This window comes from Eretmochelys imbricata, chromosome 9 (assembly GCF_965152235.1).
Source record: "Eretmochelys imbricata isolate rEreImb1 chromosome 9, rEreImb1.hap1, whole genome shotgun sequence".
Taxonomy (NCBI): domain Eukaryota; kingdom Metazoa; phylum Chordata; order Testudines; family Cheloniidae; genus Eretmochelys; species Eretmochelys imbricata.
The window spans coordinates 33,165,109-33,189,045 of record NC_135580.1 but is presented as its reverse complement, the minus strand read 5'-3'; the positions used below and the strand labels follow the sequence as shown (position 1 = coordinate 33,189,045).

Below are 23,937 nucleotides of genomic sequence, written 5' to 3'. Positions count from 1 at the left end.
ACAGAAAAGGATTCCTGAAGATACTGTATTAAGTAAGAAAAGTATCTTCATGGAAGGCTTAAGTCTGTTCCAAGTCAAGGGATACTCTAAAAGATAACCAATATACACTGAGCAATAATGAGGTTATTTAGCCAACATGACATTCTATATTAGAGATTTTTCTAGAAAAGAGCATCACAAACTAAATGCTTTTGTGGAAAGACATAGGATACGGACTGTTTAAAACCCACAGCATTTGTAAATATATTTAGGGAGAAATCCATTCTTTTTAGTGGTACATACCTACATACACTATTAAGTTGACAACTAAACAAGTGTCCAAGAAACTGTACACTTCCTTATGGAGGGAGGTGGCACAGTTGTATTGCTGCCAATTCCTGAGAGAAGGGATGCACAAGATTAAAGTGGAAAAAGAGATGCTTTAAAAGTACAGTAGTTGAAAATGTTAAACTTCTGCATACGTGTGAATTACACAAACATATAACCATTCAGCATATGAGATGCAGTCATCAGCCAGAAATTCTTGTTCAAAAATCAGATGAAATCTAATCTGTTTTTAAAGTCATAAATTCAGTGCTCCCAACAATTGCTAGAGAAAAAAAAAGTTACCTTAAGATAATCAACTCAAGTAACACTTATTCAAGTAAAATAGGTACATGATGCCTTTATATTTCTTAATCCTGGGAGGCCTACAACTTTCTCACAGATACCTTGTGACTTTCTAAATATTGCTTTGCCAATGACAAGACCCCATACTGTCTTGCCAATATCCTTGGATAGAAAGGTATTTCGAGATGTATGCTTGCTCAGTTCCTAAGCAGAGAAAGAGTACCACCTCATTGTAGCAAATTATGCTATTTTGTGTTTATGTAGGCAAGCCGATAGCAATTGAACTGTGGTCAGTAAACCTATTTTTATTTATGACTCAATCCATAATTTTAAAAAATCAAAAAGGGGATTTGCAGGTAAAAAACAGCTGCAACAAAGAATACAGCATTACTGAAATGAAAGTAAAAAGAGGACAGGGGAACTGGATAAGGTCCAAAGCGTTACAACTTTGAACCACCACTTGGACTGTTAAAACAGATATTAAAGTAGTGATAATTTAAGGGGAATTTTTAGCTCACATTTTGAGAGCTGAAGCATAGCTCAGCACTTAGTGCAGCCACTGAAGTCATTTTAAAAGCTTGTGTTTTCTCATATATTAGTGAGAGGTATTTTGAATAGCAGATATCCAAAACCAGTACTAGAGATTATTAAAAGTAGTGTTAGGCATGTCATTCCAACATTAGTCCTCGTGGATCCGACAAGTTGACCAGTTAGATTTCTCATGCCTCTTAGATAACACTAATGTTCCCAACGCCTTCACAGGCTTTTGCCATCTCTTCCCTAGGATATCACAACTGCTCACATGGATTTTGCAAGATCTAGATTTCAATGTTGCATTGTAATGTGATCACGATGCTAGACTAGTGGAAGACTAATACTAGACGCTCTTGTCTGTTAGTGCAGCTGCAGCATATTGCGGAGTCTTTGTAGAACTCAGACTGGGATTAGCATTAGGCACAGGATGCCTACATTATTCCCCACCTCACAATATTAGAGATAATCTGCAAGAGAACCACCACACTGGTTTTCCCAGAAGCACCAGCTCTACAGACTGAAGTCAACTAATCTTTCATTTGAAGCATTTGCCAAGTCACAGTAGGTCAACTGTACAGTATTCAACTAATGTACAAGTTTCCCTTCAGAAGCATAGCTCTGATGCATTCCCCCTCCTCTGCAAGAAGGGAAAAAAACAACCACCCCACAGACCTGAGCTGTTCTTCATGGGAGAGATTGTATAAGATTTCCAGCTACATGACTAAATGGTGACAGAATTTCTTCTGGCAGCCTGTGCACTAAAAGTACATTTTGTCCACAGCCATTTCATTAACATTATCTACTTACATAGAGAGTAAAAATTCTCCCTACCGGGGGGGGGGCAGCAGGAGATATCAAGTGAAATTAAAATGCATAGAGGCAAGGCTGCTTGAGATCTAGATTGCAGGAATCCCAGAGAAATGGAATATACTGTTATGGAAGGCACTAGCAGGTGGTTCTGTTATGTTTTTGCTCAGCAAGTGAGCAAGTATTGCAGTGTTGCCAACTCTGGTGGTCCCGTCCCAATCAAGAGATGATTCTGGTAGGAGCTAGACTGGAGCCAGTTTTTCAGTGACATGAGACGCTCCAACCCAGAGAATTTAGCCTTCTCCATGACCACCTGTCTGGTTAATCCACCCAGGAGGTGGGGCAATCAAAGCTGCTGTAGGCAGACCTCTTGCACGCTTCCTCCTCACAGCAACCCAAAGCCATTCTCATAGGAGGAGGAGGGGGGATAAGAAGGGAGCAACATGAATAGGACAGTTCTTCTGCCCCCCATCCCTCCCCCATGCAATACCCAGCCTAGGAACAGTGTGCCCCCTGGCCTGGGAGTGGAGTCAGGAACCGAAGAGAGTAGAGGTGAGGTTGGGAGAGTGTGCTGATGACAGTTGGAGCAGAACTGCTGGGGAGCAGACAGGCCGATGCAGGGGCAAGAATGACCATAACCCAAAAAGTTTGGGAGAGTGGACAATATTTGTCACACAGGAGATGTGCAGGTGGAGTTGCAAAAAATTAAAATGCCACTCTCCCTTTCCTGCACTAGTCGTCTTCGGCTCCCTTCAAAAAAAAAAAAAAAAAAAAAAAAAAAAAAAAACACAAACCCACACACCAATCATGATTTTTGATCTCTTGAGGTTTAACACTGGTATTGATTCTTAAAATATGTTGTTGGTAATTTAAATTATGCCCAAGTTTTTTTTAGTAGAGCCATCTTTTAGGAGAAGGAACAGCATCAGCAGAAGTGTTTGCTTCCTACCCCTGGGCTAGTATCAAATTCTGAAGCAGAGTTGCTTTCTGGAATCAGGCAGTGGCATTGGCCTAAAGTTCCTGCAAGAAGCAATTGCACTGAAAGTTGTACACGTCCTGGAATGAGATGGCCAGACACGCCTGCACATGCACATGTATGCATGGGTGTAAGTAAAAATAGGGCATGATACTCTCAGCATATATTCTGATTCAGGTCACTAATTACTCCTTCACCACAAGCTGACTTGCAAGCGCCCAGATTTCTGCTAGGCAGTGGAACAATGCTGTGGTTGGAACAGGACTCTGGCATCTGTTGCAGGAGGTAACAATTCCTTAAACAGTCCTCTTGCCTTGTCTCTTTCACCAACAGAAACTAATCCAAAAAAGAAAAATAAAATTCTACCTCACCCACCTTCTCTCTCGCATATACTGGGACAAAGACGGCTACGACCCCACCGCAAACACCAATGAAAATGTTTTATGTAGGAAGAATTTCAAAAATCAGAGTCAATGTTTTGGCTCTCAAATTGAAAAGGCTGGATGTCACAGAGGAAGAATTCCATTCCAAATAGGTTAGAAGATATGGAACAGGAGAAGGCAATTCAGACCCAGAGAAGTGGAGCTCCACTCTACCTAGAAAGCCTGGGAGGATAGCTATTTTTTCTTGCAAGCCTCTGCCTACTCCCAATTCTAAAACAATGTTTATCCTCATTCTGTCCCTCATGTTGCTCACCGTACATGGATCCCTAAACCAAAATCAGTCCAAAGAGACTCCCACCTGCAAGTGATATTTACTACCACTGAAGTTCAAATGTGTGCTGATATTTTCATGGTGTGGTGCATTTTTGGAGTTCAGATAAATAATTGGTTTTTAAGATTACTAACTGTAATCCTGTCTCACTGCTTCTAGTTTGCCTCAGAATTTTGTGCAGCTTTGTGACCCACCCCCCTAATTATCCAGCATAGCATATGGGATTTTTCTAAGTAGTTAAGCTCAAATATAAACAAAACAAGCACACATATCTAGGGACATTTCTTCCACTGAACTGCTACCATCTCCTATACTTATTTAATAGCTGTTTCAGGATCTCAGGATAGGCTCATACTCTGAGTTTAGACAGATACAATCTAAGACCTCAGTGTTACTGCTCAAGTGTTATACTCAAGATTTCGTTTTGTTCATGTTATTTTGCTCTGACCCAAAACTATTGTGTTCCCCATATAATCAGAGACCTTTAGTTGATGAGCAAGTGCAGGAAACTTTCACATCAGTTTTTAGTCTCCATGATCAACATTTCCTCCTCAGGTCTCCAGTTGGAGGATTCAGTAGTTGTGTCTGCTGAAGAGGAGACCTAATTAAGGAGTGCCAAGATTTATTATAGAAGAAGGGGTCCTCCACATCATTGCACCTGGGAGCCCAGGATTCTATTCCGATTCTCCTAGAGTAGTGGTTTTTAAACTTTTATTCTGGGGACCCAGTTTTAGAAAATTGCCTGTGATCCAACAGAACTGGGGGATGAGGGGTTTAGGGTGTGGGAGGGGAATCAGGGCTCTGGGTGCAGAGGGATGGGTGGGTTTGGGATGCAGGAAGGGGTTCCAGATGGGGGGGCGGGGCTTAAGGCCCGGGATTGGAGTGTGGACTTATCTCCGGCGGCTCCTAGTCAGCAGTGCAGCCAGGGTGCAGAGGCAGGCTTCACAGCTGTCCTGGTGCTGCACACCGCACTGTGCCCCAGAAAGGGCCAGCAGCAGGTACGGCTCCTAGGCAGAGGTGCACGCAAGTGGCTCTACACAGCTCTCGCCCACAGACACAGCCCCTGCCCAGCTTCCATCGGTGGGAACCAGCCAATGGGAATGCAGAGTCAGTGCTCAGGATGGGGGCAGCGCACAGAGCCCTGTGGCCCCCTGCCTCGAAGCCAGACCCGCTGCTGGCCTCTTCCAGGGGGCAGCGCAGTGTTGGAACAGGTAGGCACTAGCCTGCCTTAGCTGGGCAGCACCACTGATGAGACTTAACGTCCCGGTCGGCAGTGCTGACCAGAACTGCTAGGGTCCCTGGGCGCTGAGCAAGGTGACCCAGTACTGGGTCACGACTTGCACTTTGAAACACACTGTCCTAGAATTCCATCATGCAATTTCAGTACTTTTCTTATTCAGAAGTGGTTAGATTCATAAGTAAATCTGAGACCCTTCTCATCCACTGAATTCCTTTATCTTTTCAAGAACAAGCCCCCACAGACAGTACTGTAAGCGTTCTTCCCTTATTTAGATGCCTACAAGGCACAGCTTAGCTTTCTTGTTTATAGCTACTATGACATGTAATTTTAACAAAGTTTGTTCAAATTACATCAGCAGGGTGCTGATTTAACATGTAAAGTTATAGACGTTACATACATCAAGTGAACTGCTAAGATTGTGTATGTTCAATACCCATTATTTGCAAAGGAATATTAGGCAAGGTTTCACTGGCTTGCCTTTTTCATACAGAAGAAAAATCCAATTGCTGCTTAATGCCGAAGTACTGGTCCATAGCTATTTTGCTTTCACATACAAGGTCCTTAACAGTCTTGAACTTGAGAGGACAGCGTATAATGTTTCAAGCACATCCCACCACATACCTTTTGAAGACATTTAACAAGTCTGGCACCCAAACTGCCCTCCTGCCCCTGGCAGGAGTTGGAACAGTGATTCCCAGGCAATGACATTTCAAGAGGCCAGATATGATAGGAAGGGTGGCAAAAAAGGTGCCAAGATATAGGCAGGTGAGTTCCAGCAGTTACAGCATGGGACAGAGTCTGGAGACCTGAGCTCTGCTACAACTATCACTCAACCACTGCATGACTTGTCCAATGTGTCAGTTTCCCCATCTGTAAAATGGATTTTAGTACTTATACTGAAGTGTTCTGATATCCCTTAGTAAAAGCATTAAGATCCAGATCCTCAGATGAATTTAGATGCCTAACTCACATTGATCTGTGCCTAAATGCCAAGCATTAGCTGTATTTGCAGCCAGTAGACCATTGCTACTACTAATTTAGTGTGCTTCAGGTGGACTAAAAGAATATCTGCCAAGAATGTGTCTCCAATGACAGCTGCTGGGCAAAGATGAGCCTCAAAAGAGCGACTGTGTCTGAACTCTGGCTTTATGCATGTCTGTCAGGCAGAACTCGATCTCACCACTGACCTTCCCCCTTAGTCTCTGTCAAAGGTTACCTGCAGTTGGAGCATGAGAAGGAGAACAGTACTTCTTTGTTGCTCAACTGCCAGCTAGGTTCTGTTTATGAAAGGCCAGAGAAGATCATGGAGACCATATTTATCACACATACTCATGCCAAAAGTCAAAAAAAAAAAAAAAAAAAGGCAAAATGGTTAGTAGGGTAGAATAAGCAAACACCAAGTTCTGGATGCAGAGATGTTATAGTACCACTATGTGGAGTCCACCATTTCACCAGTACTGCTCCTGGACAAGACCTGGTGTCCGTAGGGGCCTGACAAACCCAACAATTGCAAGCAGATTAAAGCCTCACTGGTAATCCCAGCTGGACTACACAAGCAGTTTCTACTTAGTGCTCATGTATGACCAACAGATCTATGTTAAGCAGAGCCAGCAGACCTCTCCAATTATCACTCTTGACAGGGGTTGACTCAAGAGCATGATTAGCAATCAGGCCACCTCATTCTGCTGTCAAGTATGTAGTAGGACTATTGCTTACCAGAAGGCCACCTCCTTCAAAGTAACTTCTTTACAAGTTTAGAGAAGGGAGAAAGATTAGTCCCTTTAAACAATTTCACTTTAGGCTATACTAAGCAACAAATGGTTTCCTTTCTCCAGCAGGTGGAAATAAGCCAATAAGTTTCCTAAATAGGAAGCATGACAAATTGTTTCTCTGCTGGTGAAGCGTTTGGGGGATATTCCAGGGTACACCAACATATGTTCAGCCTAGCATAGAAAGAGGGGGATTTCATATCAAGTGATATGCCTTTCCATTCCCAGTTACTGTGCTTAACATAGTGGATGAGCTGTTGTAGCTGGAACTGTTAGAGAAGTATTTCTAACTCCAAGATCATAAGGATTTTTTTTTAAATCCTTAATTAGTTCTACAGTCATAGAAACAGGAGAGCCTATGTCCCGTCAGTCAACGCAATGGCAGACATTCAAACTCCCAGCCACTCAATCTGGTTTATACTCGGCAAAACTGATCCTGAGAAGCTAGCTGAAGCAGACAATACCTTACTAGTGTCAACATGAAAAGGTCATTTTAAAAACAGAAATTGTATGGATTTATTACACAAGCATCTTAATACTGAATAAGCCTGAAATGCCATGGGAAGACAGACAAAAAACAAAAAGCCACACATGCTAACTCAGGATAATCAAAGCCCTATAACATGTCACTATACCAAATTAGTTCTGCAGCTTAAGGCTTACTTTGTTTTTTTGAAATTCTTCAACATTTTGGTTAAAGGAAGGAATTACAAGCTTCAACAAACCACCACCAACCAAACGACAATAGCAAAATATGCAGAGACATCACTACACAATCCACAGTGCTCACAGTATTGTGCATCCAATTTCAGCAAGTGAATTGTGTTCATTTAGGTTTCATATGATGCAACACGTTTTGAAATAGACATTCAAGGCAAGTACTCCTTTCCAATTTTGCTGCCAAACAGTCAAATTTGACTTGCATTTTTATGGTTAGCTTGCAGTACATTGTTCAACTGATGTGATCAACTAGATATGTTTTTAGATGTCAAGGCCTGCTTTAAGACCTCAACTGAATCCCTACTAATGAGAACAAAACAAAAAAAATTAATTTCAGAAAATTTGTTAAACTGAATAACCCTGAAAATGGTATTGTAGGGTTCCACATGCATTATTTCAACAATATCTATGCAATCCAAGTAAAGTAGTCAGCATGGGGGGGGTGGGGGGGGAGCAGCAAAGAGAACTGGCATGCCCCATAAACATCCTGTGACAAATTAAGCCCGAGTCCCTTTCAAACAGCCACAAATAACGTCAGCAGATTAAATTATGCCTGACACTTGTGCAATTTTATTGTGTGAAACAGGTCTGCATATATGTAACTGACTGCACATTAACAAATATTTATTATGGTCCATTTTAGAAAAAATATACTCTCAACTGAGGGCTTGTCTTCATGTACAGCTGCACTAGTGCAGCTGTACGGCTGTAAGGCTTTAGTGAATACACTACTACACAGGAGAGCTTTTCCCCTCAGCGTAGTTAATCCAACTCACCATGAGGCGATAACCATGTCGACGGGAAAAGCTCCCCCATATAGACAGTGCTAGGTCAATGGGAGTTAGTTATACCGACATAAGTCACTGGAGGTGTCGATTTCTCACACCCCTGAGCCATGTAGCTATACTGATATAGGTCTGTAGTATAGACCTGGCCTCATTCTCTTACCTGTGCTGGCTCCACGGCAACAGGACAAAGCAGTATGACAACAACAACAACAATAAAAAGGTCCACTATTTTAGTCATTAAAGCAAGCAGAAGAGATTATAGGGGAAACATCCTCATAGCTGTCTGGCTTTATAAAAAAAATTCAAACAACCAGTTGAGGTTGCCTCTGTACATGATACCAAGAAATGTTACAATTAAACATTTAGAAATATGGAAGTGAGCAGTAGTTTAGGAAAAAATTTCACAGCACTTGCACTTCATAAAACCTTAGAGGAAAAATGCATGTAAGACTACATATTCTAAAAACCTTATTTACCCATTATATTTGCTTATTACATGGATACCAATACACCCTAAATGTTAACTGTTATAAGGAATCTGTCAATACAGTCAATCTCTTGAGAAAAAGTGTAAAAAACAAGGCCAACCTAAAAACTATCAAGTAGTAACTTTTCGCCTTCACTTGGAAAGGTCTGATACTTCTTAAAAGTAATTTGCTTCCAGAATGAGAAGAAGTTTTTGTGGATGAACACATTTTCCTACCTCCACACAACTTGGATATTGACAAGCAATACCCTTCACCCATTATCCACTACTAAAAAGCGAAAATAATTCCTCATCCTTCTTAAGGATAACATTGGCTTTTCCCAACCCCAAACCCGCAAAAGGAACAACTTCAAAGCCACTTCTCTTCTCCTCCCAACCAAGCAAAGTAGAAACCCTAAAATTTCAAAAAGTAGGAAGCACAAACAGTTGCAAATAGGGATGCAAAGATCAAAATGCATGATCAAAAAACATGATCAAAACGACAGGCTAGGAGAATGGTCTATGAAGCAGCATTCTGAATGGATGAGAGGAAAAAATACTTCTGTCAAGGCCAGAGAAAAAGCGATGTTGCAGTAATCAAGATGCAAGATGAGAACCTGGATGAGTTTTAGCTGTGTGGATACACAGGGAAAGCCACATATCTTAGAAGTGTTATGTGGAAGACATCTGCAAGACTTGACTAGATCCTGTTACACAGCTTATGTCTAAAGGGGACACCCTAAAGAGGTCCTAGACAGAGGATACCCAGGTTACTGGCCTGAGCAACAGGTAGTATGGCAATGTCCACAGTGATTGAGAAAGGAGGTAATGAAAAGGGTTTGGCAGAGTGAGGAAGGATTAAGAGCTCTGTGTTAAGTTACCCTGTTTGAGGATAAGTGATTGCTTCAACATTCACACGGATATGTCAGAGAGAAAATCTGTTTTTAGTTTGGACAGAAGGAAACAGGTATGGAATAGAAAGGTATATCTGCAAGTTCTCAGCATACAGACTGTACTGAATTTGTCTGCAGATGAGATTATCCACGTGTGGAGAGAGCGAGCGACCGCCCTGTGGAACCCACACACAGAGCTGGGGAAGATAGGGGATTTTCCTATCAACATGCTGAAGGAGTAGTTAGAGAGGCCAGAGTACTGGAAGCCAAGGAAGGACAGTTTTACGACAAGCATGGTCAATGGCTGAAGGCAGCCGACTGATCTATGACTAGTAAGAGATCATTTGAGAGACAGAGACATGCCAGGGGTAGAAGAGGAACTGCAGACAACAATGCAAACAGTGTAGTTAATGATTATAGAGATGAAAATGAGAAGGGACATAGTTGGAGAGGCAAGCAGAGCGATAGTATTTTTAAGACTGAAGCAACTGGACGATATCTGTACTGTGAAGGAAGACCCAGAGGAAAGTGAGAGGCTAAAGAGAAATGTATGGGAAAGGACAAGAGTGAGTGTGAGGACTACCAGGAGATGGGCCAGGGTCACTGGAACTGAAGTGGTTAAAAGAAGAGAGCAGAGGAGACTTCTGAACTTGACAGAGAAAGTAACAGAGTTGAGGAAGGAGGAAACGTGTCATTTTCTCTTGGAAGAAATCTGAAAAATCCTGTCGTTTGAGGAATTAGTCAAAGGTGTGAGACTATAACTAGGATTGCAGACAGGGAATTCAATTATGTTGGCAAAAATTAAGGAGGAGAGAACGAACTTGTGATGAGCAAATCAGCCTTGTCAAGAAGTGCTGCAGAGGATCTCTGACAAAAATGAAATTACACACATACAGGAGTTGGAGTAAGGCTGAGCTGGAAGTTGACAAATTAGACCTTGCAATGGGAGAAAAGAGCAAAAAGGATGAAGCATGGAGAGAAACAACCACCTTATCAGTGGAAGAAATGGAAGAGAAGATAGAGAGGAAAGGGTTAAGAGCAGACAAGTCATCAATACTGATGGATAGGAAGTCACAGAAAGGCCAAATAAGAGTGCTGGGGAGGGGGGCGGGGGGGGGGGGGGAGACACGACACTGATAGGCAATGGTAAAGACCAGGTAGATGGTCTTAGGTGGGAGAAAGTGGGAAAATGAAAGAGCACTGCTTGGTGAAAATAAAGTCAAAGGAGTTGGAGAGTTGAAGCAGGTAGGAGCAAATCAAAAAATGACAAGATGAGGGAGAGGAAACATGAGCCACATGGTTGGATGAGTCATCGAACATGGAAGTTGACATCACAGAGGACAAATATGGGAGATTGAGGAGAGAAGAGACCAGCAGCTGAAATCAGAGAGGAAGGCTCATAGGAAATTGGGTGGATGGTAAACAGCAGCATGGAGAAGGAGTGGAAAGAAGAGTGATTCAGTGCTGTTCAAAAGAGAGGAGAAAAAAAGTGGGAAGAGTTGGAAGTAGGGCTGTCAATTAATCATGAGTTAACTCATGCGATTAACTCAAATTTTAAAAGATTAAATTAGTTTTAAAAAGATTAATTGCACTGTTAAACCAACAGACCAATTGAAATGTTATATTTTTGCATTTTCCCCCTACATTTGCAAGTGTATCGATTTCAATTACAACACAGAATACAAGGTGTACGGTGCTCACTTTATATTACAAATATTTGCACTGTAAAAATTTTACATAAAAAAGTGTTTCAATTCACCTCATACAAGTACTGTAGTGCAATCTCTTTATCCTGAAAGTGCAACTTACAAATGTAGTTTGTTACATCACTGCACTCAAAACCAAAACAATGTAAAAACTTCAGAGCCTACAAGTCCACTTCGTCCTGATTTCTTGTTCAGCCAATCACTCAGACAAACAAGTTTGTTTATATTTGCAGGAGATAATGCTGTTCACTTCTTAATTATAATGTCACCTGAAAGTGAACAGGCATTTGCATGGCACCATTGTAGCTGGAGTCACAAGATAATTACATGCCAGATGCACTAAAGATTCATGTGTCCCTTGATGCTTCAACCACCACTGTAGAGGACATGCGTCCATGCTGACGACAGATTCTGCTCGATAACTATCCAAAGGAGGGCGGACCAATACATATTCATTTTCATCATTTGAGTCAGATTCCACCAGCAGAAGGCGGATTTTCTTTTTTGATGTTTTGGGTTCTGTAGCTTCTGCATCCGAGTGTTGCTCTTTTAAGACTTCTGAAAGCATGCTCCACACCTCATCCCTTTCAGATTCTGGAAAGCATTCCAGATTCTTAAATCTTGGATTGAGTGCTGTAGCTATCTTTAGAAATTGGTATCTTCTTTGCATTTTATTAAATTTGCAGTGAAAGTTTTCGGGGGACGGGGGGGCGACAACATGCTGGGTCATCATCTGAGACGGCTATAACATGAAATATAAGGCAGAATGTGGGTTAAACAGAGCAGGAGACATACAATTTTCCTCAAGGAGTTCAGTCACAAATTTAATTAACACGTTATTTTTTAACGAGCGTCATCAGCATGGAAGCATGTCCTCTGGAATGATGGCCGAAGCATGAAGAGGCATATGAATTTTTAGTGCATTTGGCAAGTAACTATCTTGTGACGCCAGCTACAACAGTGCCATGCAAATGCCTGCTGTCACTTTCAGGGGACATAATTAAGAAGTGAGCAGCATTATCTCCCATAAATGTAAACAAACTTGTTTCTCTTAGCAGTTGGCTGAAGAAGTAGGACCGATTGGACTCTCAGGGTCTACAGTTTTAAGTTTATTTTTGAATGCAGGTTTTTTTGTACATAATTCTACATTTGTAAGTTCAACTTTCATGATAAAGAGATTGCACTACAGTACTTGTATGAGGTGAATTGAAAAACTTACTTATATTTACACTGCAAATATTTGTAATAAAAATATAAAGTGAGCACTGTACACCTTGTATTCTGTGTTGTAATTTAAATCAATATATTTGAAAATGTAGAAAACATCCAAAAATATTTAAATAAATGGTATTCTACAGTCTAACAGCACAATTAATTTTTTTAATACTTGACAGCCCTAGTTGGAAGCAGAAAGAAGAGGAGAGAGGACAACCTCCTCCTCCCACCCCACCCCAACCACCAGTCCGATCTAAAGCACAGAGAATACACACAGTTTTATGCTGCTGTTTGGACCACGCTGCAGCAGAAAGGTCTTCACCCTACCTTTAAAAAAAAAAAAAAAAGAGGAAGAGCAGAAATCATGCACTCATATACAAATGAAGATTAAGTATAAGACAAACTTGTGGTACTTCAGTATCTGAAATTATGTTCTCACTTAGTTTAAAATTACACATTTATTTACAAGACTAGACTCATTGCCTCATCTATCCCTGATTTATGGAGATTTCAACACAAGAAAGAAGGTGGCATTTGTAAGAAACAAATCCTTGAAAAAGTTAAAGCATCCTTAAACTAATACAACTAGCTTATGAAAGAGTGGAGTTTTACCAGGACACCTTCTGACCTGGATTGACTGGGAGGAGTTTCCTGTTTGCTAGCACTAACTTTTCAGTGTTTTCAACAGCAAATTGAATATATTGACATTGAAGAAACATCTGCTAGAACCTCCAAAGTCTTTCAACTCTTTTAGATAGTGCGCTAATAGGAATTCCCCTATACATATTCCTACACCACAACTAGTTATCTGTATAAGAGTAGTTTATACTTCGGAAATATTTCTACTAGTTATTTCAACACAAACCGTCCCGCAATCAGTAAACATGCCAAGTCCAGAATAAAATTTCAAAGCTACTAAAAGCACAATAACCTAAATATTTAATCAACTAATATTCAGTAGAATTGGAACTTGTTCTTTTCCACCCATTCAGATATTTTGCATCTGCAAATTAAAATGCAACAGTCAAGCTTCAGACAACAATGCTCACAAGCATTCAAGCCATCTCAGTAGTACGAAAGTGTTTTTACAAAAGAGGAATAATACACTCTAAACTTTGAGTCTAGAAGCTAAGCCAGTAGCGTTTAGTTTACTTTTCCTGCCTTAAACTGCAGAGAAGCAGCTTGGCTTAAGGAAAGTAGTACTGTCCCATGCAGACATGTGACCTAGGAAAATTCTTCTGCAGATCAGGTCCACTTGCAGCTGAGTAAGATACAAAAAATTCTATTTGAACCTTGCTGTTCCCCGCTAGGAAGCTGCTAGATGCAGGAGCAGAGACATAAGTATACATTTATGCTCTAAAACAATAAATATACTAGGTAATTTCAGAGTTCCAATAATGCTTCCACCAATTCAACTGAACTGAGTTAGCAGCAGTGGAAATCCTAGTGTAGATGTTTCTAGGCCATTTTTTCGTCTCCATGTAAGCTAAAACGTGCTTGAAGTAAGAAGTCATCTCTGCTCTCAAGAGATGCAAATCAAGTACTCTGCAAGCAGCAGCACCTTCTGTCCAGGGCTTTGGTATTCCTTCTCATAGCCAGCAATAATGGAGTTGGAAGCCAAAAACGTATGCATACTCAAAGGAAGAGCAAAAAAGAAAGGGTGGTGAGGACACTAGCCTTTTACCTCCCTTTAGTAGTCAAAAGAGCTACAACAGCAGCAACCTGTGTCTCTCTCCTTCCCTCCCCCCGTCCCCGCATCAACCAAGAAATGAGAGGCTAAAGTATGTTGGTTTCATATCAAGAAACTGTTTAATAGTTCCACTGCTGCACCCCTTTTCCCTTCATTTCTATTGCTGCCTTGCCTAGCCAACAGAAGTAAGATTAGGTTTACTTTTCTGGCTAATAAGTGTCAGTTTCTGAAGCCCTACCTTCTGGTTTGAAGTTTTCATTCAGTATCTTTATTGATTGGTTTGTAACTAATGGGTTACTCCTCTCAGAGGAAGCAAATCATGGCTTAGTATTTTGGCACCCTTCTCACATTGCGGTTTGCTTCTTCCATATTCTATTCAGAAAAAGAATAGAGGCTCAACAAAAAAAGTACACTTGAGTCAGATGACCCTATGGCTCTGACCTCAGACATTGAGATCAACTTGTTTAAAATAATCGTGTTCAGACAAGCTAAGCTATCTGACAAGGTATTGAGCTAATCAATCAAGAACATTAAAGATCAGCGCTCTGCCACACTCTTCAAAAGGGTCTAGACCTTTCTTCCATGCGCATCGACTAGAGTCCCCGCAGTAGATCCCTGTCTAACCCCATATTTTCCACAAAAAAGCATTGAGAGTCCATTAGACTAAAAGCAACTTTTGAAACCCCAGATATGTAAGTAGATCAGGAAATGTCTAGGAAGATGCGATTAGGTTTCTCTTATTTCTTTATGGCTTGTGGTCTCCTCTGTGCTAACCCCAGGTGCTTTTGTTTTGTTTGTAACCTTCAAGCTGGACCTCAAGAAAGCTATTCTTTATTCTTCATTTTTGTATTTGCTCTTTTTAAATCTAGCAATAGCCTGAGGTTTCAGATGTATTTATTCCCCCTTTTTAAAAAAAAAAAAAAAAAAGTTACCTTTTTTTAAAGAACAGGATTGGAGTTTTGTATCTTGAGAGGTTTGTGCACATGCTTAATTAGCTGATGGCAACAGCTGATTTCCTTCTCCCCCCTCTCCCCTGCCCAGGAAGAGCTGAGAGGAGATGAAACGGCTCGTGGGTACCCCACTGGAAGGAATTCCCAAGTGCACCTTCTTGAGTTCTCAAAGGGGTTTTTGCACTTGGGTGGTGGCAGCATCTACCCATCCAAAGGTCAGAGAGAAGCTGTGACCTTGGGAGTTTAATACAAGCCTGGAGTGGCCAGTATTAATTTTTAGAATCCTTGTGGGCCTTCCACCTTCTGCGCTCGAAGTACCAGAGTGGGGCATCAGCCTTGACAACATCAACGTGTTTTATTAGTGATACACAAATCATATGACATTCTGTTTGTCTGTTCAAGTTCAGTTCAGATTGGTAGGGGCCAACACACACCAGCTAATGCTTGTTTGGTGAGCTACAAAGTGAGATCAGCCCAGCTCTTAAGATTAATCCACAAAATGCCCCACTACAGTTGCTCCCCCTCTGAAGCCAATGGCTAAATGGACATATTGAATGAACTACATTCTTTCACCCTGAGGTTGTCACTCTGTATCAGAATGAAGATATGTCAGCGGAGCTGGTAAAGCTTGCACTAGCAGTCTTTGGAAAATTTATTCAGAAGCTAGAAAAAGGACTGCACAGTGGCCCTTGAGACACTGTGTATGAAATGGTGTATATATATATATAATGTTTATTTTTGTCAAAGTCTAAAGCACATCATTTTGCAGTAGCATGTAGCACTGCCTCAGCCAGGTTTGGACCCATTGTTCTAGATCCTGTACAAATATTGTGTTCTACACTGTTGTGCCCCTAAGAGTTTTCAATCTTAAGAAACGTGTAGATGAGAGAAATAAGTGAACAGTTCTTAGGAGCAGTAATCAACTCACCTCACACCATGTAGCTATCAGGTTAGTTCACTGACAAGGTGAGTTTTGAGAAAGGATTTAGAGGCTAAAAGGACTTTACGGATTTGGACTGGAAGCTTTTTCATCTCATAAGGGGCAGCACAGGAGAAATACTTGTTGGTGAAGTAGACAATCTACCAATGATTTCTAGCTTCGTTCACTTAAGTGAAGGAAGGAGTTGAACGAATTAAATTAGAGTAGATAGGTAAGGCAGGGAAGAGCTGTTAAGGGTTTTGAAAATAAGGATCAGTTTGATACAGCAGAAGAGCCAATGAAGGGATTTAGAAGGATAATCTAGTCAGGCAGCCTGAAGATTATTTTAGCAGCATTCTAAATGAACTTGGAGGGGAGAAGTTTAGTGGCAACTACAATAATCAAGATGCAAGATGATCAGGGTTTGGACAAGAGTTTCGACAGCACAGGGACAGAGAAATGGTCAGATCTTACAGATGCTATGCAGTAAGAAGCAATAAGGATTAGACATGATCTGGATGTGTGGGTCAGGATTGACTCTGCCCCATGGTGAAATCAAGATTACCAGCTTGAGCGATAGGAAGAATGGAGGAGTTATGTACCCATGAAAGAAGGGGAGGGAAAAGGAAATCGGGAGCTCTTTTTTGCCAAGTTAAATTTCAGCTGGTGACAGTTTATTCATGGGAATATGCCACAAAGATAGGAAGGTTTTATTTTTGCTCATTTTTTTTAAATTAAAACCCAATATCCATCCATATACGCTAGGAGCTCTTGACATAACTTAATGATGGGAATTTTGTTGTGCCTTAGGAGTGAAGTGCATCAACTCCAATTTATGGAAATATAAGACTGACTTTGGTTGTTTATAACCTGGTACACATTTGTCCCCTGACCATCTCCTCCTGGGACCCCCACCTCCTGTCCAACCCTCCTGCTCCTTGTCCCCTGACTGCCACCTCCTGGGACTCCTGCCCCATCCAAACCCTCTCTGCTCCCTGTCCCGACTGCCCCACCCAACCACCCCGTTCCCCATCCCCAACCGACTGCCCCCCAAACCTCCGCCCCCTGCTCCCTGTCCCCTGACTGCCCCCCTGGAGCTCCCAGCCCCTTATCTAACCCCCTGGCCCCACTACCATGCCACTCAAAGCAGCATGTCTGGCAGCTGCACTGCCCGGCAGGAGCCAGACAAGCTGCTGCCCTGGAGGAACTCACAGCCCAGCCACCCATAGTGCTGTGCCTACGGGGGAGGGGCTGAGGGCTAGCCTCCCCAGCCAGGAGCCAGGCCCTGTAGGCTGGATGTGGCCTGTAGTTTGCCCACCTCTAGTCTATGCTAACTGGCAACAGTGCACCAACAGTGAACTCTGGCACCTTCCAGGGCTGTTGCCTGCTGACACTTCCTTTCCTGATAGCACTATACCTAAAAGATTGGCAGTAGGCTATGCTTATGATTTTTAGATCCACATATTATAAGAATACAACCAAGGCTTATTAATTTAGTACAATTTACAAACTTGCCTCCAATTAAATCTAATTATTGTTCCTGCTGAGAAGCAGAAATCCAATTAACAGGTTAAGTTTCTATTTCTGTACTCTTACTAAACTAGTCAAGATTGGAGGATAAAAAAACAACAATTTTAATATTAGAAAGTTGCAACAGATTTCTTGTCATGGCTAAGGGAGAAATTCTACTCTAGTACTACTCACTTTAAAAACCAAATTCCACAAGTATTCTCTCTCAAAAAAGGTGAGTTAGATACCACTACTTTACAGACATTCCTGCAGATACATCTTTCCACCCAGGAAGGAAGCCAATGTCTTGGCAGAATACTTAATCAACCTCTTGTATATATTTCTTAAACAATTTCAGCTAGAGTAGTTTTAGTGTATACTACCTCCATGGAGCAAGCAGACAGATTCAGCTGTCAATGGACTTTTCTGACATCTAAAAGTATCATTGCCTGAATTTAAAGAAAAGTTGTACCAAAGACTAGAATGAAGAAGTCCTGATTAGACCAACAATATCACTATTGGATATTGAGACCTATTAGGACATTATCGAAGACATCAAGAAGTTGAGGCAGGAATAGAAGTAGCACTAACATACGAATCTGGCAGAAAACGTGCAGCTCTCTCAGACAGTATAATGATCAAGTTACAGAACTTCCCAGTAAAAGAACTCTGACATTAAAATCAAAGATGAGGGCAAGAGGAGCTTCATATTACTGACAAAGGACCATGCTAACGGATAAGAGGAGGAAAAGCATTTAAAAACAGACCCAATTGGCACAGCTATTCCAGAAGAGTTAGAGACAACTCACTCAACCAACTTTCAATAACTTCCTTTTATATATGCCAAAAAAATAATTCCAGCCCATTCCATCAGACTCCATAGATCTCAGATATCCTTTTAATATTGTTTTTATAGGGCAATATGCCCAGTCCCCTGAAACACAATTTCTAACTTGAGCTCCCTTTAAAATGCTCATTTGAGCACTGAGAGCCCAGGTGACCTATAGTCAAGGAGATTGGGGTCTTGGAGACAGACAGGAGGGATGAGATCTGTCAGCAGCAAGAAGGTCAAACCAAGGCTTTATAGAAAGGCCTGGGTACTCCGCAGCAACCTGAACATGAATTCTACTGTAAGGCTGCTTCATTTAATTTTTTAGAGTTATGAGTTTAACTATGAAACTGAACACAATCAGAACTATGAACAGTCCCCTTCCCCAAGTTATTTAGTATTGAATTCCATTTATTTTATGCAGTTCTCCCAGTTCTAGTTTGACATGGTGAAGATTCATATGAACTGTGCATCGTATAAGTTGTCAGGGTCAAGACTGAAGGTTTGGATAGTTAAGCAGTGGACAAATGGAGCTTTTGGCATCTGAGAACATGTAGAAGGCAGTTCAGGACTATGGGATGAGAATACTAGCTGATTTTTTCTGCTAACATTATTTAGCAAATTAGTTATGTTTACGTTTCAAGTTACTTTTCGTCACTCATATCAACAAGGCAGTTCACCATCTTCACAGCTATTGTTTCATGGTATCTGCACACTCGAAGACCGCACTGCATCAGTTTACATGGTTCATATTTTCAAGTTTCTAACCCATATGGCTGTGAAAATAAACAGTTTTCAAAAATGGACTTTGAGGCTCAGTTTTGCAGCAAAGGCTGTATTGTGATCATGGAATGAATACCTGTGTCCCTGCCTCAGTCTTAATTATTCCAAGAAATTCAAAACAGGAAACGAAGTATGGAACCCATTCCTCAGCGGACAGTATCCAAAAAGACATCCTCTGGTTCTATAAAGTGTCTGCAGAACACACAAAACAGAGTGCAGTCTACTACAATTAATTTAAGTTAGATGTGGTATCGTGGATATTTTTGCCACCTCCAGGAATACTCTTAAGTTTTGAGATATGCATGTAACTGACCTGGCACCTACTAGTTCATTCAGACTTACTAGTCCCACACCGGCCCTTGCTAAGCCCATCTATGCAATCCTTTCAGTAGAGGGAAAAATTCGATATATTTTGCTCAGCGCCTGCCACTTAGGTAGCTGACCACTTAAATCATTGTGGATATCTCAATGAAAGCTTCTGCTCAGTACAGAACAGTAGTCAATATGAACAAGACGTTAGGATTGCATGGGAGACATAATATAATGCATTTATAAACACTGAAGGGATGCATATGCCTTTAAAACTCTTCTAATTTGGTTACCGCACTGCAGAAATAGGAACTAGAGAGACGTACAAGAAAGAAATAGGAACACTTTTGGTGTAGGTTTTGGAATTTCTGCTTCAGTTAATATCTTTGTTGTTGCAGGGGCATTAAACCAATGATATCGGCAAGAAGAGGGTCATAATACCAACAGAGGACCATACTGAGGGACAAGAGGAGGAAAGCCATTTAAGAACAGATCCAATCAGAGAAGGGGCCAGTCAGAAGAGATGTGAATATTAAATAATTCTATAAATGTTTTACTCTGGCTGACAGTCATCAGCCAAAATACAGGAATTTCATAATACAGGGTTTTGAAAAAGTGTCTTATTAGTATGATCAATACATCCAAGAAGTGCAAGGACTGTACACTCCCCATTTCCCCCCAAACTGTATAGTTACTCATCTCTGAAGCTCAGACTGGCTAAGAAATCCATTTCAGTACTGTATTATATAATTTACAGTCCTCCATCCCCACCCAGCACTAGCAGGCAATTGAAATTCTCATTTGTGTAGCACGGATATACATCACATCATTCAGGAGACGAAGCCAAAAAAATTAAAAAAAAAAAAAAAATGACCTAGGTTGAGAGATTAACGATACAATTCTGTCACTGAGGTAACAGATTCTGTGACTTTCTGGGACCTCTGCGACTTCTTCCAGGCAGGGCTAAAGCAGCTGTCAGCCCCAGGGCTGCTGCAGCAGTGGCCCCAGGGCTGAAGCAGCGGCAAGTGTTAGGCCAGCCCCACTAGGGCCAGAGCAGTGATGAGCCCCAGGGCCACCAGAGCAGCAGCTGGGATTGGGTCAGCCCCATGGGGCTGGAGCAGCTGCCAGAGGTCATCCCCCAGCAGCGTTCTGTTAGTTGTCCCCACCAGGATATTTTTACTAAAAGTCAGGACAGGCCATAGACTTCCATGAACTTTTGTTTATTGCCCATGACCCATCGACTTTTTTCTAGTAAAAATATCTGTGACAGAATCTTAACCTTAGAGAGTATGCACGTAACTCAATCACAGTTCAGAGATTTTTTGCTAGATTAGTATGGCCCCACAGCAACAGTAATTTAGAGAGCAGAATATGTAAATTTATGCTAAAGAACAGCAACTCTCCACCTACAGTACAAAGAGTAGTTGAGGATGGATGATTTGTCATAGACACTTTAGTCGCAAAAAGCCTCCTTGCTCCCCACTGTCCACACAGGATTTCCTTTGTTTACTGACACCCTGTGCCAGATGTAAAGAGAAGGTCAAATTCTAGTACAGAGGGTGAAAAACAAAGACTGAATCAGACATGTTGAAACAGAATTTCTCCAAGCCTATGCTGAGGCTATATTTTAGGCCAAGAGAACCTTCCTATCAGCTTCTATTGAAGATATCAAATCCCACTTTAAGGGCAGTGAACCACTTCTGTGGTAGGTTGTAGGCCCTTGACACTGAACTCAACCCAAGCACTCTGAAGGAAAAATCATCCTATTTTGCAGAGATCACACACACATTTGGAAAAAGTCATCTTAACTAGCATAGATCTGCTCCTCCATGCCAGCCAATGAACACCCAGCCTGCATTCCCAAAATACTGACACCCTAGATAGGTCTTGGATAAACCTTTGAATCCAAACCATGCCATTCCTAGTTGGTGAATGGGTCATGAACAAAAGACCCCATTCAGGGAAGAAATCTTCCCCTTCAAAACACACACTAATTCAATAGTGAAGAAATTCACCCTGGATCCATCATTTTAATTAACTACTGTCCAGGATCAAACCTCTGAGCTTGCTCATATATTGAAGGAGTTAGCCAAAAGACTAATTACAAGCTCATCAACAGTTTTTCACGAAATGCTGCTGTCCACTAAAGAGGAGTAGTAGGGATTATGGGAAAATATGCTAAAATACTTAAATCCACCCTTCAGAGATGCACCCAAAGAGGAGTAATCAGAAACTATACCTCTGCCACTTGACCCCCTCACCTGTAAAGTCCCACGTGGATCAATTCTCTTTCCAGTCCTATTCAATATGTACATGCAGCTGCTAGTCTTACCATAGACTCGAGTGCCAGCAATATGCAGATAACATGGATTTACTCATCCATCCCCATGTACAATTATTACACTCAAAACAGTTAAAACATTAAGGTTCCAAAGTCAAGCGCTGAAAAGTTAGGAAATTCCAGAATTAAGGCTGCCTATGAAGCCTTAATTCCACCCCTTTGTGTGTAGGCATTATGAAACAGTCTTCAATTACTTGTTCATATACTGCCCCCTTATCCCCGAGGATCCCTACCTCAATGCACAGAATGGACCCAGAATGGGAGGAATGAGAGTTGTGTAGCAAAAGGCTTAATTGCCAGAGCCCTGCTTCATTTGTTGCAAAAAGTTGGAAGGTGTATAGCTCTTATATAATGCTTTTCATTTGTGGCTCAAAAAGAGCTTTACCGAAGAGGCCAGTATCATCATCATCTCCCTTTTACATATGGGGAAACTGAAGCAGAGGAAAATGAAGAATGCACATTGTATTACATGACTAGTCTAGCATCCCATAGGAACTCTGTGGCAGAGGCAGAGATAGAATCTAGTTCTTCAGAGTGGCATTCAACTACCTTAACCAGAACCATCCTCTTCCTGCAATCCCCTGCCTCATCTCTCTTCCAAGATGGATAGTGTGATCTAGTGGATAGACTAGATTAAGTCAGGATATGTGGGTTCTGTTCCTGGCTCTGCCACTGACCAGCTGTGTGCCACTGGGCAACTCACGTCTCTTGGTGCCTCTGTTTCCCCATCTGCCTTGCTGATTTAGGGAGAATGACAGGGTTAAAAATCTAGCTCATACCTATGGCTTCTTATTGGTAGAAGTTACAGGAAAGACAAGATGGTGCCTATGAGTTGCTACAAAAATAGTGCCATGGGACAAGTTTCTTACACTAAGCTATTTTGTCCATGAAATGGCATCCCTCTATTTAAAACTACTAAATAAAATGGAGTAGCATTGGAAAATTAAAATATAGTAAAGGGAGGGAATATGCCAACCTTGAAGAGGAGTGTCTGAAGTACCTGGTCTAGATTTTGACCACGGTCTCCAAGGAAAGTATGTGAAACCTGATGTTTATACCACCAGACCATCCTTTCCAACAGGACCTGAAAGCATCATTGCTACTGTGGGTACCAATTGTGACTTTCAAGTTAGCTTCTCAATATTTAAAACTCTCCCCTACCCTACTTGTCCCTTCTTATAAATAGATCCTCCCATCCTCTCTGGGTTGCGTAAAAAGCAGTAAAGCTAAGATAGAGGAGCTGCTCCAAAACACACTGTTTTTCCAATCTGCAGGTGATCAGAAAACAGCAATTTTTCACAGAACTGATCACCCCTAATTAATCTTCTCAGTGCTCCAGTGAGTTAATATCCATTTTCTTTGTGAAGAGGAAGGAGGTTAAGTGACTTACCCAAAGTCACACAGCAAATAACTATCAGACTGATAGTTTAACCTAAACCACTACTGCAAATCTTGCAAGTCAGACAGCCTTTGTGTAATATGGGCCTGATACCACCACACCATTTCACAACACATTATCTGAGAGAGATGACACATGTAACCACAACTGCCCCATTTTTAAAAGGCAGCATAATTAAACATTTACAGCAGCTTGAGAATCACAGATCTGGGCCTGTTTCCAATTTTGTCATAGGCATGCAACCAAAGGCACTGAAACTTAAAGTGCCTCAACTGCCCTATCAGTACAGTGGGGACCGTACATCAGTTTACGCCATAAGCTGGTGTGTGGTTTCACTAAATAAGCGTGAGAGGATAGGAAATTAAGGGCAGTTGTTGGAATAGAGGTGGACAGAATTCTGGCCCCCTAGCCCTGTTCACATTCTCCTAGGCCAGAGCTCATGAAGTGTGTAGGATCAACATCTTCAATAGCCTCATGGAAGCATGATGATCCATAACTCCCCTTGAGCAGCTACTGGCACTGATTACATGAGTACTGTTTGTAAACTACTACTGTATTTAGCAGAGGGGGGTTGTTGTTTTTTTAAAAAAAGGACAAAGATTTCTCAGACCAACTATTTGTGCTCTTCACTGATTTTTTTTTTCCCCACCCATCTGTTTCAGTTTCTCAGCTGGAAACAAGTAGACCACACGACCAACCAAGGCTACATCTGCACTACTGCGGTAAGTCGACCTACGCTACACTGCTCCAAATATGTTAACAACATAGCTG

At 41.5% G+C, this 23,937-nt stretch overlaps 1 protein-coding gene across 8 annotated transcripts in view; it reads right to left on the bottom strand.

The window, feature by feature from the left end:
- Window positions 1–23,937, bottom strand: part of TRIP12 (thyroid hormone receptor interactor 12) — a 152,351-nt gene that overhangs the window by 113,322 nt on the left and 15,092 nt on the right. The window contains exon 1 of one of the 8 annotated variants that reach the window (XM_077826440.1): window positions 12,713–12,764. The exons of the other annotated variants lie outside the window; for them this stretch is intronic. The gene's annotated coding sequence lies outside the window, so the exon portion shown is untranslated. Of the gene's footprint in view, window positions 1–12,712; window positions 12,765–23,937 lie in introns of those variants that run through there. 8 annotated transcript variants of the gene reach the window in all.